Source organism: Lissotriton vulgaris, unplaced genomic scaffold, assembly GCF_964263255.1.
Source record: "Lissotriton vulgaris unplaced genomic scaffold, aLisVul1.2 SCAFFOLD_285, whole genome shotgun sequence".
Lineage (NCBI taxonomy): Eukaryota > Metazoa > Chordata > Amphibia > Caudata > Salamandridae > Lissotriton > Lissotriton vulgaris.
Window position 1 is genome coordinate 1,146,331 of NW_028246414.1, and position 19,168 is coordinate 1,165,498.

Below are 19,168 nucleotides of genomic sequence, written 5' to 3' on the forward strand. Positions count from 1 at the left end.
TAAGGCTTGCGCCAAAACCAGGCAGAAACCACCACTCTAGTCAGGGCAAGGAAGTCACCCGCCAAGATAACACCTGCTCACCCCCTTGGTTGCTTGGCACGAGCAGTCAGGCTTATCCCGGAGGCGATGTGTAAAGCATTTGCGCACGCACCCACCAGCAACAACATCCAAGGCCCCCCACAAAAGGAACTCCACACAAGGTTATATCAAAAGTAGCCTTTGTATTATCCAAACACATCATAATCATAATCACAGGATGTACATTGTGCACTGGCAATATTTACAAGGGATTATATACACGGGACAGGGCCACTTGGACCACTGTCAGGAATAAGCACTTTTAGAACTAGCACTTTTAGAACATATAATACTTGTAGCACCAAATAGCAAACGTAGCACACAACCAGTAGCCACTGGTAAGTACCTCCTACGCAATTCTAACCACCTTAGGTATATATCACGCAAGGAACCATGAAATCACTAGTATACCCCATACTTGATAAAACAACCTCCTAAGCATAAACATATGTCTAGAGGTATCAGAACACAGGGTGCGCAAAACATACTACACACAGTACATTTCCTAACACCAAAAAAGTAATAGCACATGAATCATAACAGCACATAAATCATATTAAGGGTCCAGGTTGTGCCACTGCGCCAAAACCTAAACGTAGCAGCTGCCCACTACTTGCTGGGTGTTATCCTCCAAGTCCTCGGAATCAGCATGATGCAAAATAAGGGCCACCTCCTGATCTATCCAAACCTTGAATGCTGTTATAGCCAAAGGTTAAAGAAGGATCAGGCGAGGGCAATAAAGCCCGCGGGGAGGGGAGGGAACTGTGGGGAAGGAGATCTGAAACGACAAACATAAAGAACGTGAGTCAGACCTTTCTCTTATTCCCTACTAGCAAAACACAACGTGACATACCCCAGCTTACTAGCCCCTTTCTCCATCTACCTAGAAATAATATGAAAGGCTCAGTAAATGTGGAAGATAAGTCTCTTCACCCACGTCTGGGACTAGTGCTACTGTGAACAACGCTATTCCGACCTGTAATACATAACGTACAACAACCCTTACACACAGTCCTAATACTAGGGCTACTGGAATGCAGATGAATAGGATGGAAAGTGTACGTACCCCCCTTTGTTAAAGTCTTAACTGTGAAAGGGACATCATGGAGGAACAGCGTAGTTGATGCTAATAACGATAATCCAAAATAATCCAGTGAGGGTTACATCACCCAGTAATTATTACTTGAATAAACAGTACCTTTATTCCAATGAAGCATCAGCAATCTGTGTGGGGAGGGAGGCCCTTGCATGTGTACCTGATCGTTCGTATCCACGAATCGGTAAACACAATAGTACAGCAATGCCAAAGGTATTTCCATGCCAGGGCAGCAAGGCGCAATTCCCTTGCAGACACACCGAATACCAAGCCTGGTAACGTCCGTTCTTTATAAGTAGCGTTTTCGTCCTCTGCAAGAGCCTTCGAGTGAAGCTCACCAAAGGAGGGCAAAGTTGCAATATAAAATCAAGCCGCCAGACAGGGAATCCAACGATCAGTCGTCCTCCGCATGAGCCCAGGAAAGCTTATCCAACGGAGGGCAATGTCGGGTCAGGAGTCCCTCGAGGATCAGAAAACAATCGTCCTCCGCATGAGTCTACCGGACTCGCCAACGGAGGACAAAATGCAGGTTTATCGGCGAACTTGCCGATCGCAAGGAACACTAAGAATCAACAGGAAGCGCCGTCTAGGAGCAATAACAAAGATCTCAGGGAACCGCATCCGCAGTACTCCTCACTGGGTCCGAGGTTCGAAGAATATCCGGCACGGAGGATAGGAAGTGGTTCCCTTAAGTAACCTCCCTCAGCATACTGCAAAGGACTCTGGGAAACGTAGTTTTCATGGGGAGAAACATCACAACTCCGCTGTGCTTGTTGCAGCGGCGCTCAACCGGGATCATAACAGTACATCCCCCTCCTCATAGAGAGCGCCGCAAAGGCCCAGGACGCAAGGGGTACCTCCTATGGTACAAAGACACCAGACGAGGCGCATGAATCCCAGACGCGGGTTCCCAAGTATTGTCCTCCGGGCCGTAACCCTTCCGAGAGACCAGGTAACGGAGGCCTCGTCCTTGCCATTTCGAGTCCAGAATGGCCTTTACTTCATACTCCAATCCGTCCTGCACCGCCAGAGGCGGAGGGAGCCGTCACACAGAGGAAAGAGACGGCTTCAGCAAGGACACATGGAACACCGGGTGCACCTTCAGGTGCCTTGGGAGCTTCAGCCTCATTGCCACCGGATTGATACAACGCTCAATAGGGTAAGGGCCGATATAGCGAGGGTTGAACACACTGTATTTACGGAATCTGATGTTCCGAGTAGACAACCACACCATATCCCCTACCTGATACAAAGGTCCAGGACGTCGATGCTTGTCCGCCGTGCGTTTATACGCTGCCTTGGAAGCAATGAGATTGCCCTGAGCTTTCACCAAAGTATCCTTGATATGCAGAACCCTTTTCGCCGCCTCCGGCACCTTATCCTCCTGAACAGGATGCAGAAACGGAAGGAAACGAGGATGGCGCCTGTATGTACAGTAAAAGGGAGATACTTGCGTAGCACTATGAGTAGCGTTGTTATACGCCACCTCAGCCAGCCACAAATAATCTACCCAATTGTCCTTCCCCTGATCCACATAGCATCTCAAAAATTGTTTCAGGGTCTGATTGAGACGCTCCGTCTGGCCATCCGTCTGCGGGTGGAAGCTGGTGAACAGCGCTGTTTTGATGTGCAAAGAGAAACACCAAGACTTCCAGAACTGCGCGGTGAACTGCGAGCCCCTATCAGAGACGATGACAGCCGGCAACCCATGCAGACGAACTACGTGCACCATCAGTAGGCGAGCCAATTGCCCAGCTGTGGAAACTTGTGGGCAGGCTATGAAATGTCCCATCATCGTCAGGTAGTCGATCACCACCAAGATCGCAGTACACCCCTGTTCTCTAGGTAGGCCCACTACAAAGTCCATTGATATACGCTCCCACGGAACATGAGGTGTGGGCAAAGGCTGCAGCAGCCCTGCAGGGCGACGATGATCCGCCTTGACAGTTGCACAGACCACACACTTTAACACCCATTCGGCGACGTCAGCCCTCAGCGATGGTCACCAACACCTCCGATTGATGTAATTCACCGTCTTCTCCACCCCAAGATGACCCGCACTGGAGGAACAATGACACCACTGGTACACCTGTTTCCGAAGGGGAACTGTAGGAACCAAAAGCCGTCCTTTATTCACAGGAAAACCATCCAACATCCTCCATTCCTTGTGACTACGCAGCCAGGACCTCCAATAGAAGGTGTCGACACCCCTCCGGATCCCCTCCAAGAATGCATCAGGTTGTATGACACACACCCTTTTCGCTGGATCAATGATGGCTTTCTCCTCCCCATGCTCAGGAGATCGAGAAGAGGACTGGCGAGTCAATGCTTCAGCCTTCCTATTGTCCACCCCAGGCCTATACGTGATTGTGAAATGATATTCGGAAAAGAAAAGCATCCACCGAAGTTGCCTGGGCGTGAGATGTCTAGCAGCCGTCATGAACTGGAGGTTACGATGGTCAGTATAGACAGTAACCAGGTGCCTTGCCCCCATCAAGAAATGTCTCCATTCCGTGAATGCCACTTTTATCGCCAGAAGCTCCTTCTCTGCGATACAATAATTGCACTCAGCCCCATTCAGCTTCCGGGACATGTACGCAACGGGATGCAACTGTCCTGTTTGATCATGTCTCTGTGATAGTACAGCTCCCAAAGCAACATTAGAGACATCCGCCTCCACGATAAAGGGCTTGTCAGGATTCGGATGTGCAAGTACCAGAGCAGACACAAAAGCCTCCTTCAAAGTTACAAAAGCTCCATGGGCTACAGACTCCCAAACAAAAGGTTGAGCCTTTCTCAATAGTCTCGTGATGGGAGCGACTACTTGAGAGAACTGCTTAATGAAGCGCCTGTAAAAGTTAGCGAAGCCTATGAAGCATTGCACATCCTTCACATTTCGCGGAATAGGCCACTCTTTCACCGCCTTGATATTCCGTTCGGCTATTTCCTGACCATGGGGGCTGAGCATGACCCCTAGGAATTCCACCGTGGAAACATGAAAGTCACATTTACTCAACTTGCAGTACAGACTGTGCTCCCGCAAAATACTCAACACCTTTTGAACATGGTGTACATGGACTTCCTCAGAGTTGGAATAAATGAGAATGTCGTCTATGTAGACAATGACGTAACGGTCCAGAATCTCACGCAACACATCGTTCAAAAAGTACTGGAATGCCGCAGGGGCATTGCAGAGCCCAAACGGCATCACCAAATACTCAAAAAGGCCATACCTGGTTTTAAAGGCGGTCTTCCACCCATCCCCTTTTCTCATTCTCACCAAATGATAAGCACCCTTCAAATCTAACTTAGTGTAAATGGTGGCGGTCTTAACCTGTTCCAATAACACACTAATCAAAGGAAGGGGATATCTGTTCTTGGTTGTCACTGCGTTTAAGGCCCTGAAGTCAACACACGCCCTCAACTCCCCATTGGCCTTCGGAATAAAAAAAAGTGGAGAGGCCGCCGGGGACATTGACGGACGTATGAAACCAAGCTTCAAAAGCTTATCTAGATACTCCCTCAAATGCACATTTTCGGGTTCAGTTAAAGCATACAAGCGTCCACAGGGAACCACCGCACCAGGGACCAGATCTATTTGGCAATCATACTGCCTATGTGGAGGGAGTGTTTCTGCTTGTTTTTCATCGAAGACCCCTTCATATTCCCTGTATACTTCTGGTAACTGCACCTCTTTTTCAGCTGCCGTGGCCACATACTCAACACAGGCTAATGCCAAAGAAGGCCTCACTGTATCCTTGTAACAATTCTCCCTACAATACGAGGAGTTCAACGTAATGGTGCCAGTCACCCAATCTATTTCAGGATTGTGTTTTTTCAACCAGGGGATACCTAGAATGACACCGTATTGCGGAGCCTTGATTATGCTGAATGTGGCCTTTTCATTATGACACCCAAACATCAAATAATAAACAACAAAGGAGTGACTGTGATACAAAAAAATGGTATTAAATGTGATAATTGTGAGATTTGTTAAAAACAAACTCCACTCTGCGCCGCACGCGTGATCAATACTCACACGTGTGTAGAGCACACAGCGGGGTAGTCTCAAAGTCCCAGATTGTGCCCAGGAGACTATCCTCAACTTGGAGAAGAGTCTAGGGGCTTGTTGGTCACCCGGTCGTGGGTGGGGGAAGAAGACCCTACTTCTTAGAAGGACCCTCACTCACCACTAGTTGGTGACATGCTTCATCATCGGGTCCCCGCTGGGGTGACCGAATGTCTCCCCAGCGTGCTACGACACCTGGTTACAGCGGAGCAGGATGTGGTGAGTGCAACAGTGCCCAAATTATGAGGTGACTAACTGTGATTGTGCAAATGTGTCAAAAAATTAAAAACTGCAAGGGTTGTGCCTTTAGAAATTTTTTTAATAATGGCCACCCCGCATTGATTAAAAACAAAGTGAGCGGACTCCCCAGGTTCTTAATTAAGGAACCGGAATCTTAGTTCAAAGGCATGAATTGGTCGACATGTTTCAGCTGTTACTAGCGTGTCGCTCAGCTTTCTTCAGGACCTATATAAAAGTCCTCCGGTGGTATGCGCGCGCTAAGGCGCACCCTCCAGAGAGGCTCTAAGTGTGAAAAAAATATATATACAGTGAAATTACACGGAAAATATCCGTCAACACCACACTACACACTTGGTAGGGATGTATGAGAAGACTTCAAAAGGGACATGGATGCGCCCCTACAGGAATGACAGCGTGGGATGTCTTCACGCGGCGTATTTTTTAGCACACGCGGCTCCCCTCCGTGTACCTACACGGTCAGCGACTGTCTCCTGGCTAGTAACAGCTGAAACATGTCGACCAATTCATGTCTTTGAACTAGGATTGCGGTTCCTTAATTAAGAACCTGGGGAGTCCGCACAACCTTGTTGTCCATGGGTTCGGTAGCATGGGCTGTGTCCTTCTCTGCGGTTTTCGAAGGCCCAGATGAGGGGACTGTCCTTCCCTGAAGTTTAGGATCGCCTTTACGTTCCCGTAATCTGTGATCCAAACGTAACACTAAGTTAATCAAATCCTCGCATGTGGCTGGCTGGGGGTCTATTTGAGCTATTATGTCCTTCATGTCCTCTCGTAATCCTTGGTGGAATAGGGAGGCTTGTTTAGCATCAGGCCACTTCGTTTCGGTAACTAGTCTCCTAAATGAATTCAGATAGGTCAATACATCCTGATTTCCCTGTCGCAACTGTAACAGCTCCCTATCTGCAGTATATGAATCCGCCCTCCGGTCAAATACCTTGATAAACTCATCTTTAAATGCTTCCCAATCGTGTATGACTGGGTCATCCCTATGTATCAGTGGTACCGCCCATTGGGCGGCATCCCCGGCCAAGTAAGAGATGAGGAAAGCCACCTTGGCCTGATTAGTAGGAAATGATCGGGGTTTACAAGAAAAATGCAGCATCACCTGTGTGAGGAAGACTTGTACAGAACCTGCGTCCCCCTTAAAGCGTTCCGGATTTGCTAAGGGAATGGTGATAGGCATTTCCACTACCACTGGACTTGGTGGTGTGGTACTGGAGGCCCCTGCATTAAATGGGCTCCTCTGAATAGCATCTAAACGGTTGCGGAGATCCGTCGTCTCCTGTCTGGAGGTAATTAGTTCCGACTGAACTAGCACAAGGGCTGCTAATACATCGTCTAGAGTAGCCATTTTTACATCCACTGATCAGGAGGACGTATAATCTTGGGTCGGATATTCTGTTATCCTCCAAGTCCTTGGAATCAGCGTAATGCAAAATATGGGCCACCTCCTGATCTATCCAAACCTTGAATGCTGTTATAGCCAAAGGTTAAAGAAGGATCAGGCGAGGGCAATAAAGCCCGCGGGGAGGGGAGGGAACTGCGGGGAAGGAGATCTGAAACGACAAACATAAAGAACGTGAGTCAGACCTTTCTCTTATTCCCTACTAGCAAAACACAACGTGACATACCCCAGCTTACTAGCCCCTTTCTCCATCTACCTGGAAATAATATGAAAGGCTCGGTAAATGTGGAAGATAAGTCTCTTCACCCACGTCCGGGACTAGTGCTACTGTGAACAACGCTATTCCCACCTGTAATACATAGCGCACAACAACCCTTACACACAGTCCTAATACTAGGGCTACTGGAATGCAGATGAATAGGATGGAAAGTGTACGTTCCCCCCCTTTGTTAAAGTCTTAACTGTGAAAGGGACATCATAGAGGAACAGCGTAGTTGATGCTAATAACGATAATCCAAAATAATCCAGTGAGGGTTACATCACCCAGTAATTATTACTTGAATAAACAGTATCTTTATTCCAATGAAGCATCAGCAATCAGTGTGGGAAGGGAGGCACTTGCATGTGTACCTGATCGTTCGCATCCACGAATCGGTAAACACAATAGTACAGCAATGCCAAAGGTATTTCTATGCCAGGGCAGCAAGGCGCAATTCCCTTGCAGACAAACCAAATATTAGCCTGGTAACGTCCGTTCTTTATAAGTAGCGTTTTCGTCCTCCGCAAGAGCCTTCGAGTCAAGCTCACCAATGGAGGGCAAAGTTGCAATATAAAATCAAGCCGCCAGACAGGGAATCCAACGATCAGTCGTCCTCCGCTTGAGCCCAGGAAAGCTCATCCAACGGAGGGCAATGTCGGGTCAGGAGTCCCTCGAGGATCAAAAAAAAATCGTCCTCCGCATGAGTCTACTGGACTCGCCAACAGAGGACAAAATGCAGGTTTATCGGCGAACTTGCCGATCGCAAGGAACACTAAGAATCAACAGGAAGCGCTGTCTAGGAGCAATAACAAAGATCTCAGGGAACCGCATCCGCAGTACTCCTCACTGGGTCCGAGGTTCTAAGAATATCCGACACGGAGGACAGGAAGTGGTTCCCCTAAGTAACCTCCCTCAGCATACTGCAAAGGACTCTGGGAAATGTAGTTTTCATGGGGAGAAACATCACAACTCTGCTGTGCTTGTTGCAGCGGCGCTCAACCGGGATCATAACACTGGGCAGCTGAGGACAAGAACAGGGCCTAAACTCTGCAGCTGGCACTAAGGGCTGCACAGCTGGGGAAGGCCAAAGTAGGGGCGAAGGAGTGCGTCCCACTCCTGAGTTCAAGACATGTCCCTAGAAAGCAAAACCTAAACGGTACAGCTGCCCACTACTTGCTGGGCAGCTGTTGGTCAAAACTGCAACATGGGCTCTCACTGGCCCTAGGACAAAGACTGCGCAAAAATGTGCAAAGGGTTGGAGCCCTCTGGCTCTAGAAATAACTGTGCGCATGGGAGCACTCTGGCTCTAGAAATAAACACTTGCCCATCGTTGGAGACGTCTGGGCTTGGGGAACGTGGGAGCGGCCCGCTGCCAAACGGGGCCGCTCTACCCTCTGCAATGCCCCCAATGTGCGTGGAGCCTCGTGGGCTCTAGATACAACCTGCCCCAGGACGTTGGAGCCACGGGGCTCTGAACAACAATGCCTCCTGACGTCGGAGTCCCGCTCTGGGACTCCCACTATGACTGTGTGCCCCAACGCGATGACAGCACCCGCAGGAGGGGAGGGGCGGGCACGGCAATGTGCCCTGACACCCTCCTCTTCTAAAATGAACACCGGGGCCCCACTCACTGGCTCGGCAGGACTCCTCTGGTCGGAAGTGCGGGTGGGGCTCTCCATCTCCTGGGCTCCCTCCTCTGCATGGGAGCCCTGCAAAATTGGTGCTGCGTTGCTGGTGGACCCGGGGCTCTTCCTAACTCCTGGGAGCCCCGGGCCACGGGAGGCCATAAGTCGGCCGGCTTCTTCTTCTTCTCCTCGCCGGCGCGGAACTGTTGACCAATCCCAGCGCGGCGGCGGGCAGGACTTCCCCCTAAAACCGGAAGTCCCGCCCCTCATCATGCACTACGGTGCCTGACTTCCTGTTTGCGGCACGAGGGCCACCGCAGTGACTTTACGGGGGCAATAATGATGGGTGGGAACCCTCGAAGTCCACAATAAAAGTAGAAATGGGGTGGGCACCCGTTAAGGCACATTAACAGCGGGGTGGGCACCTGCTCCAGGAATAATTAAATCAGCGGGGTGGCACCCGCAGGAGAGCCATTTTCGGGGGAATCCCTATGCCGGGGATTCCCTCGAGTCAAGGGGCAGCTCAGCGCTGCAAAGCGAACACTAAAAGCGCTCCACCTGGCAATCCAAGCGCTATGGCACAGGGGAGAGCACTCCCAGAGCACCACAGCAAACAAGAGGGTCCTGTAGGAGAGAAAACACAGTGCTGCCCAGGAACCATCAACCCTTGGCAAGGGCAGGACAATAGGGAACAAGGTCCTGAAGTAAAAGCAAGGCAGAAGGGTCCCAGCAACAAAGTTCCTCAGGCATCCAGGGGCTGGGCCGGGCCCAGGGAGGCAAGCCTTCCTCTGGGGCCCAGCAGCAGCACCCCCCTGGTAGATTCAAGTCAGGAAACAAGAACATTTAACATGAGGTCACAGCCTCTTTTTATACACCAAATCCCTTTGTCTCTAGGGTGCAGGGTGGGGGAAAACCAGACGCAGCTGGTTCTGGAGCACTCTGTTGTGCTCAGCCCCTCTCCCCATTCACAGGACAGGCTAGGGACATCAGTTGCACCACAGGGGGTGGAGCCAGCATTGCGTAGGGAAAGCCCAGCCCTATTCAGGTCCCAGGTGCACTCCTCCCTGCCATCAATATGCAGATCTCTCCACTCACCACTGGGGCAGACCCATCCTGACTCCTGGAGCCAGGCACACCAGCCAGCTCCAGCCACAAGCTCACAAGCCAGACAGTCATTTCACCTTTATTACACAGACATGCCAACTTCTAGAAGTGGTAAGGCAGTCCGAGGGGTGAGTTTAGGGGTGAACCTGTCAGAAGGGCCAAGTCCAACACAAACTCACAATGACTACACAGGTGAACGCAGTGACCTTATCCAGCACCTCATACACTGTATGCTCTGCAAGATTTTCAAATGGCTCCCCACATACACAGGACACACTGTCACCCAGACCAGCAGACTGATTATTGCAACATGCTATATGCCAGCATCTCCAAGCAGCTAACTCAAAGACACCAGACCATTCAAAACACTACTGCCAGACTCATCCTAGACGTTCCCAGGAGATCTCGCATAATTCCCTACCCCATAAAACTAAACTGGCTATCCAATGAGAAATTATGCCAATCCAATCGGCTCATCCACACCTACAAAGCCCTCCACAACACCAGACCAGCGTAGTTCAATGACTGACTTCAACTCTACCATCCAAACAGATAGCTACTCTCAACAATCCTTTCAAGTCTCCCCCGCATCTGCAGAAGCAAGTCAGGAGGGTGCTTCTTCTCCTACATCACCGCCAAGACCTGGAATGAACTCCCTTAACACATCAGGACCATCCAGTCGCTCCTCAACTTCTGCAAGCAACTGAAGTCCTGTATGTTCAACTAGGACCTCCGCCTGACCTACATTCCTGCTCCAGCGCCTCCCTCATGGGTGATAAGTTTCACCATACATATTGACTTATCATAACAACATTTTAGACTTACCCTATAATCAGAGATGTGGAGAATTGCTGCACATATATTAAAACACAGAAAGTGATTAGACTTCATAGTTATCTTATAACGTTTGCACCTTCAATATCTTGACATGAGTAGCAAGGAAACCCTTAGACAAAATTGATTGAGGTGTTATGTTTAACCAACAAACCAGACAGCAGTATAGAATGAAGTGAACAACTTACCATGCCCACATTGATTTTAAGTGCAAGTTAAAATTGTAATAACAAATGTTTCACAAATTAACAATATGGTTAAGGGAAAAAGAAGGATATATTATTGATTGGCGTGGAAAATATTCCTTAACCCCTATGAGCAGGATCAGAATCAAACAAAAATGCTCAAAGACCACAAAAAGGATTCATTGTCAGATTTTAAAAATCTCTACCTCAGCCCACAGGTGTTCACTGGCTAGGATGGATGTAGTTACCTAGGTGCGGCAAACCTTCTGTGGGATTCTTTTTATTGCAGTTATATAGCGTGTCTCTCATGTAGTAGCTTGTAAGCAGTTATTGCTCATCCCATCTTGGCTAGTCTCCCTTGAGCCACTGTTATTCCTACCTCTGGAACCAAGATTTCAAATGTGGGTCCAAAACACCAGTTAATTGACTTCTTCCAAAAGTCCACATGCTTTTTCTTTCTATGTTCTTCTCGATTTCCTGGAACTTCCCAGCATCAGGGAATGGATGTATGCCGTTACAACGCATACTTTTACAACGCATACCTTTAGAACGCATTTTTAACACCGCAACATCCATTACAACGCATTCCATTACAACGCATGCCATTACAACGAATTCTTTGAAACTACCTTTACAACACATTCCACTACAACGCATACTACATTTACAACCCATACCATTACAACGCATACCATTACATTGCATGTATGGTAAATATTGGATAGTGTAGGGGTAAAAATTACTATTCTAACTCCAGGGGGGTGCAACAGTAGGGTAAGTGTTGGATAGTGTAGGGGTAAAAATTACTATTCTAGCTCCAGGGGGTGCAACAGTAGGGTAAGTATTGGATAGTGTAGGGGTAAAAATTACTATTCTAACTCCAGGGGGTGCAACAGTAGGGTAAGTGTTGGATAGTGTAGGTATGCGTTGTAATGGTATGCGTTGTAATGACTGCATTGTAATGACATGCGTTGTAGTGGTATGCGTTGTAGTGACATGCGTTGTAATGTTTGCTTTGTAATGGCATGCGTTGTAATGGATTTTGCATTGTAAAGGTTTTGTTGTAAAGGTAGTGCCTTGTAAAAGTTGCGTTGTACGTGTTGTTTCCCTCAGGGAATAAATGCCACAGCATGACCCTGTAGCAAAGAGTTTCCCCACTGTGTGTAAAAGCTCACTCAGTATTTCCACATGATGTGAAATACTTAAGAAGTATGGAGAAAGGACTGGGTCGCAAGGTCCACCGTTTTGCAATCTTGCATTTGTTTTTAAAGCCTTGCTAGCTTTGCAAGTGCATATCTTTGGTGTTTGTTTTTTTAAGTTACTGTTTCAGCAGCCCTTTGCAGCAGTGGGAGAGTGTCCCACTACTGCGATTGGCCACGCAAGGCCCGTCTGGCCTGCCAATGGTGACACATTCCTGTGGATGTATGTCCCACCCATAAAGGATGAGACATCATGCAGCAAGAAATCAATGTGTGCTGAGGTGGATAATCAGGCATCCACTGTAGCTGAACAGTGTTCAGTGGAAGAGGAAGAGGAAGAGGAAGAGGGGCAGAGTGCAGCTGCCATGCAGGAGCAGTCCACCTGCTGCTTTCCCATGGCCCGCTAGAGACGGGGGAACAATTGCCTGATAAGTTAGAAGGGACCGTAGAGGTGCTTTTTCCAATAACCTTGCCAAACTTTGCTCTTCAGACATCTTGCAAGGAAATTGCGAGTCAGCTATCTTCATGACTTCAAATAAATACCTCCAGTGGAAGACCTCGCTGGTGCACTGCAGCCCCGCTAGCAAAGAACCCAAGTCACCCTGTGTGACAGAACAGAGCTCTGAGCTGACCTCTAGGTAATGACACCATCAGGTAGATTCATCAAGCTAAATTGCGCTCGCAAAGGGCCAGATTGTGAGAATCTGGCCCTTTGCGAGTGCAATTTTTGCATTTGGGATTCATCATCCCAAATGCAAAAATCGCTATTTGCTAAATCGCATATTTGCGAGGAATTGGATTTAAGGAATCTCTATTAGAGATTCCTTAAACGCAATTCATTAACCAATTTGAAATAGCGAATTCGCAATATTTGGTCGCTATTTACCACGAAGTTTGACCTCGTGGTAAATTGCGAAAAAATAGAAAAAAGCACTTTAGTGCATTTTTCTCTGTTGCATGTTACACACACACATGTCCTTTGGACATGTGTGTGCGCAACACCTGTACAAATTTGCATTTCAGGGGTGCTACAGGGTGTCCTTTGGACACCCCTGGCACCCTTGAAATCGCTATCTTATTTGCGATTAGCTAATTGCTAATCGCAAATAAGGAATGTGTATGAATCGCAATTAATTTTGCAATTCCTACATGAATCCCATTTTGCGAGTCTGTAATAGCGATTCCTTATGAATCGCTATTAAAGACTCTCAAAACGGGTCTTTGATGAATCTACCTGCATCTGTCTACAAGTTAGCCCTCTGACGGTGCTGCTGACGAACATAGGAAGCCTCCCTGCGGCCCAGATGTATGTGGAAATATACCCAAAAGACCGTCTTAGCTGAAACAAATGCATTCCTGTGAGTTAGTGAAGTGCCACGGCCAGCCCGGGCCCTCTTGAGCGTCGAGGCGCTTCCTACTCCCCCATAATCAGCAGAGGATCTCACAAGGGGATCCTTAGGGGGGGACAGTGAAGCAGCAACAACTAAAGGAGACAGCATAATTTAACCTACCGGCCTCAGCCTGGCCACTACCTGTTCTATCCAGGTGCTTTTAGTCTATTATCTTAATTTCGCTTCCAAGCGCCTAGAAGTAAATTCTGAGCACACGAAGTTCCGCCGCACTGGGTACTCTGCACATTATTCTGTTTCAATAAAAATGCTTAACCCTGTACCTGTCAGTGTGTCACCATTCATGACAATCCATCTTCTTCTCCTCTGCCTTGTTCTCGCCATGGCATGTATTAAAATAAGCATGAGACATGAAACAAGATAAGTGAAAGGTGCTCTTTTCTCTTTGACTTGCGCTGATCCGTGTTAAAACCATCAAACGTCAGAGTACCGTGCGTGTAACCCATGCATCGCGCACCTTCACCACAGCTTTAACAAACACTTTCTCTGGAGGCTGGAGGCATCTCTATGCACACAGCTAAGGACATTCGGCTGCAGTGCTCTTGTATGAGGCATTTTAATAATGACTATAGAAAGATGCTTTTCCTGTCAGGCTTTGAAGGCTGAAGAAAGTAGGTCAAACATGCCTTAATGTTTTGTACGAGTTTGTTGTTTGTAAACATTTAAAACAGTCTTACATCTGTCAAGGGACCTTTATGACCAGTAGACATGGGGTTTGCTTCATACTTTTGTGGTATACTTCTTGTCTTCTGATGCGCTGGAGTGAGAGTCCTTCCTTGTTAATGGGGGACTACAACATTTGTCCTTTAAAGCCCATTCTGGCCTGTGGCCTGACTTTTAGCTCACCAGTGATTTTTCAAAAAGTTTGTTGGTGCTGGTTTTATGGGTAATAACTGTGGTGCTGAGCTAGGGTGCCCCGAGGGTTGGACAGCTGGTGCTTCCAGGGGGAACTGGAGATGATGTTCCATGTAGTATACTCACTGCAGCGTGCAGCACTAGAGGAGAGTAGACCTGGGCAAAATTTGCCTAATTTTCTTTGCAAAAATTAGATGAAATTTCACAAAAATTTGATGAAATTTAGGCCCTCATTATGATGCCAGTCCGGCAAGTGTCCGATCGACATCACAGCGGGTATGAGACTGCCAGACAGGGAGTCGAAGGTCTCAACCACCGAATTACAATGCGTCGGCCAGCAAGGTGCTCGGAAAATACCCTTTACTATTTCGGCTTGTGCTGCTGGTCGGAAAAGGGCCGCAGCAGAAGCCGCAATTGTAAACAGTGGGCCTCCTTTATGAGGCCCCTTGCGCCATTGGAACTTCACTTTTCATGAAGTTCCGTGGCGCAGAAGCCTGCGTGGTATTTATCAGGCAGCAGTACGCCAGTTTTTGTGGCGTACTGCTGTCTGATAAATATCAGTCCCTTTAACGCAGTGTACTGCGTTAAAGGGGCGTGCAATGGGTGTTGCTGGGGGCGTTCCCAGCAACATCCATGGCCTTTTGACACTGCCCCAGATTTACAAGAAATCGTAACTCTGAAGCAGTGCCAAAAGCTTACGCCTCCCCAGGGGAGGCGTAAGGGAGGCGCAACAACGAGAAATGTCTTTATTTCTCCTCGTATTTCCTTTTTCTATGTGTGCTGCATTCTACAGCACACATAGAAAGAGGAAAAGCCTCTTGTGATTATTTTTGTACAGAAAGGTTTCCCTTCCTGTACAAAAATAATCTTCCCCGCAACGCAGGCACCCTTGCACCATTGTGCAAGGGTGCCTGCGCTGGCGCAGGCAGCCCATTGTGCGCCGGCGGAGGGGAAAAGGACAGGAATGCGCCGTATCTTATAGATACGGCGCATTTCTGCTCTTTTCTTTTGCCATAGGTGTGGTATTCCATGTCATGTCATGTAGAACCATGACATGTCATGTAGAACCTATGATGTCAGTAGAGTGTTCTTGGGCTTGAGTTCTGGGCGGCTGTTGGAGGAAGACGTGCCTCTTTCTGTGGATGTAAAGCTGTTCTACCATCCATTAAAACTACATGCTGGAACCCAATTAGTATCATGTGTTGATTTATAACACAAATACTGGCGACGATCGGGATCAGCTATTCTGGATGTGTTTGGATGAAAAATCACGGCGGAACAGCGTTCACGTGAAGCTGCCAACTTCAAAAGAATTGCCACCTTCAAAAGAAATTTGACGGCTTTTCGCCGATTTCGGTAAAGTACTGCCACTCAATTTTTTTTTTTTTTTTTTTTTCGCTTTTACTTGGCCTACTTAGCGGAGTTTCCCTCGTACTAGCCAACCGCTCACCTGTTATTCAAAACGGCTGAGCGTTCCAGTGCGACTCGTGAAGCCTCCCAGCCCGTCATTGTTTGACGCGCGACTCTCTTTCCTGACGCTAAGCAAGACGCAAAGCATTGTGGGCCATAACCTTCGACCCTGATGACGCGCTGACGTCACAAGCGTGCCGCCATCTTCGATTTCCTCGAAATTCACCGGAGAGCAAGGAAATACTCCGGACTGCAAAAAAAAAAATTTACTATCTGCGCGTTTTACTCACAGTTCGAGTGGACAGTCATTCTACAACAATTTGAAGGTATCGAAAACATATCTATAAAATTACATATTCATGGAATATATGTCATAAACTTTATTTTTGAAAAAAAAATGTCGAACATTGCTGCTCCTCCGCATTTTTTACAAACAGCAGGAGATCCTAACATCGAATGGGATTTATGGTTTCCCATGTTCTTAGCTTATGTAGATGTCTTGGAAAAAGAGGGGTGTTCTGCCAAACGAAAACTAGCTCTTTTGCGACATTGTTTGGGAGGGGCAGGAATTAAAGAATTTGATAATCTCCCTCCAATAGAAGATGCTGGTGATATTGACGTTTTTGAAAAAGCTACAAGGCAAATGAAAATCCGTTTTGGCAGAAAAATAAACACTGTAGTGGAGAGATTTAAGTTTTACTCTCGCATTCAAAAGCAAGATGAGTCCATAGAAGACTATGTTTCGGCACTACGCTCATTAGCCTGTTATTGTTCATTCGAAACAATTTCTTACGAACAGGTTCTTAGAGACCAAATAATGATGCGAACGAAGAGCAAGAAAATACAGGAGAGACGTTGGCTTGGAACAGAAACTACGCTTAACGCTGTTATTAACATAGCCAAAGGTATAGAACAGTCAGAGTTGTTTGTATCAGAAATTAGAGGTGCAAATGTCAAATCCTCAGTTCCTGAGCCTGAAGTAGCCTTAATTAAAAATCAATCTAATCCCAATTTTTCTTCCAAAAACGTTTTGAGGAAAGATAGTGAAAAAAAATCCAGTGAAGTCAAAACCTATCCAGATAACAGATTTGGCCAAAGAAAAAACATTTCATGCTACCGTTGTGGTAGTCCCAACCATGTTGGCAATTATAAAGGTTGTCCTGCATGGGATAGAGTTTGTGTGAAGTGTAAACATAAAGGTCATTTTGGAAATGTCTGTCGATCTCTACAAAGAGTAAATTATATTTCACAAGAAGAGGAAGAAGTTCTCAACAGTTTCAATTGCATCCTTTCAGTGGATGAGGTTGAACTGGATGAATTTCCCTCTTATCCCATTTTTGTTGATGGCAAGTCCATTGAGCTAATGATGGATTCTTGTTCACGTTACTCCATCATTGGGTTAGATTTGTTAAAAAACTTCTGGGACAATAGAGAACTCTGTTGTCCGGACATTCATCCTGGTGGTTACTCAGGTAAGAAAATAGAACTAGAAGGGTACTTCTGGGCCAAACTTCAAGTTAAAAATCGTGTCACCAATGGGAAAGTGTATGTAGCCACTAAAGGCGTAGCAATTTTAGGATGGCCACACCAACGTGACTTAGGCATAAAACTAGATCCGAACGCAAATCCTCCTGTGTGTTTTATTGAACCTGACGGGAATTTACTTTCTGACATGAATGATTCTGGTTTCATTGGTAATATAAAAAATAAGTTTCCAAATGTTTTTAGTGATACCCTTGGTAAGTACACAAACTTCAAACATAGAATAATTCTCAATGAGAATGCCGTGCCAGTTAGACACAGAGTAAGGAATGTCCCGTTAGCTTACAGAGACAAACTCAAAGGTATTTTGGATGATCTTGTTTTAAAACATATCATCGAACCTATTGAGTCCTCTCCTTGGGTTTCCCCCGTTGTTCTATCCCTCAAAAGTTCTGGGGATCTCCGTCTCTGTGTGGACCTTCGTAGCCTGAACCAGGAAATTTGGGTTGATAAACATCCCTTACCAAATATTCATGAATTGATTTCATCTTTGTCTGGTGCCACTGTGTTCTCTACGATAGACTTGGCGAGTGCATATCACCAAGTAGAACTCCATGAAGATTCCAAGAAATTAACGGCATTTGTGACTCCAGAGGGCATGTTTCAATACTTAAGGATGCCCTTTGGACTTGCCAGTGCTGCTTCCGTATTTCAAAGACTCATGCGAGATGTACTGAAGAACTGCAGTGGTGCAGTGGCCTTCCAAGATGATATTTTGATTTTTGGGAAAGATTGTGAAGAGCATGATTTGAACTTGTATTCTGTTCTAAATTGTATTCAACAGAAAGGTTTAACTTTAAAGTTTTCCAAATGTAAATTTAGACAGTCCAAAGTCGAATACTTAGGCCATGAGATTTCAGAGAGTGGTATTAAGCCCAAACTCAGCCATGTCAAAAGTATTCTATCTGCTCCTATCCCTACCTCCAAGGAAAAGTTACTATCCTTTTTAGGACTTACGGAATTTTATGGGAAATTTTTTCAAAATTACTCCATGTTAGTACACCCTCTACGCTCCTTACTCAAGAAACAAGCAAAGTTTGAGTGGGGAAAAGACCAGCAAGAGTCTTTTGATTCTCTTAAAAAGAAAATTGTTTGTGCTCCTTTTCTCAAACCTTATTCAGTTAACAAGGAATGTATACTTTGTGTGGATGCTAGTAATGTAGGCCTTGGCGCAGTGTTAATGCAAAAAGATAATTCAGGAGAATATGTTGTCTCCTATGCTTCAAGATCTCTTCGAGGTTCTGAAGTCAATTATTCCACGATAGAGAGGGAGTTACTTGCATGTACCTGGGCCACACAACATTTCCGTCAGTTTATTTGGGGTACCAGATTTTCACTAAGGACTGACCACAAGCCTCTGGTCACTATGTTATCGCCTGGAGGAGGTAGAACTCTTACTGCTCGTCTGGCGAGGCTTGCCGCAAAGCTGCAGGAATATCGTTGTGTTGTCACCTATGTTCCAGGCCGTCTAAATGTCCATGCAGATTGCATGTCTCGTTTTCCCGTTAAGGATAGTCCAACAGTGGATCATTCTGAAGAGTGTGATGTGGCTTTTACCATGGGTGATATTAACATCATTGTTAATGACAATCAGTCCAAACTGATTTCTCAGGATGCTTGGACTAAAGCTTGGAATCAGGATGATGTTCTCAAGGATGTAAGGTTGTTTTTAAACAAAGGTTGGCCAGAAGAGAGGAAACTTAGTGGTGAACTAGCTTCTTTCTTTAAGGTGAAAGATGAATTGATGGATGATGGTGCTATGATTTTTAGGGATGACAAAATCATTCCCCCCTTAGGCATACGAGATATGATTTGTGATCTGGCTCATGAAGGTCATTTA

At 46.6% G+C, this 19,168-nt stretch overlaps 1 protein-coding gene across 2 annotated transcripts in view; it reads left to right on the forward strand.

Moving 5' to 3' along the window:
* The window catches only part of LOC147665960 (copine-5), a 1,339,740-nt gene that overhangs the window by 937,073 nt on the left and 383,499 nt on the right, over nt 1-19,168 (forward strand). The gene's annotated exons all lie outside the window — the stretch shown is intronic.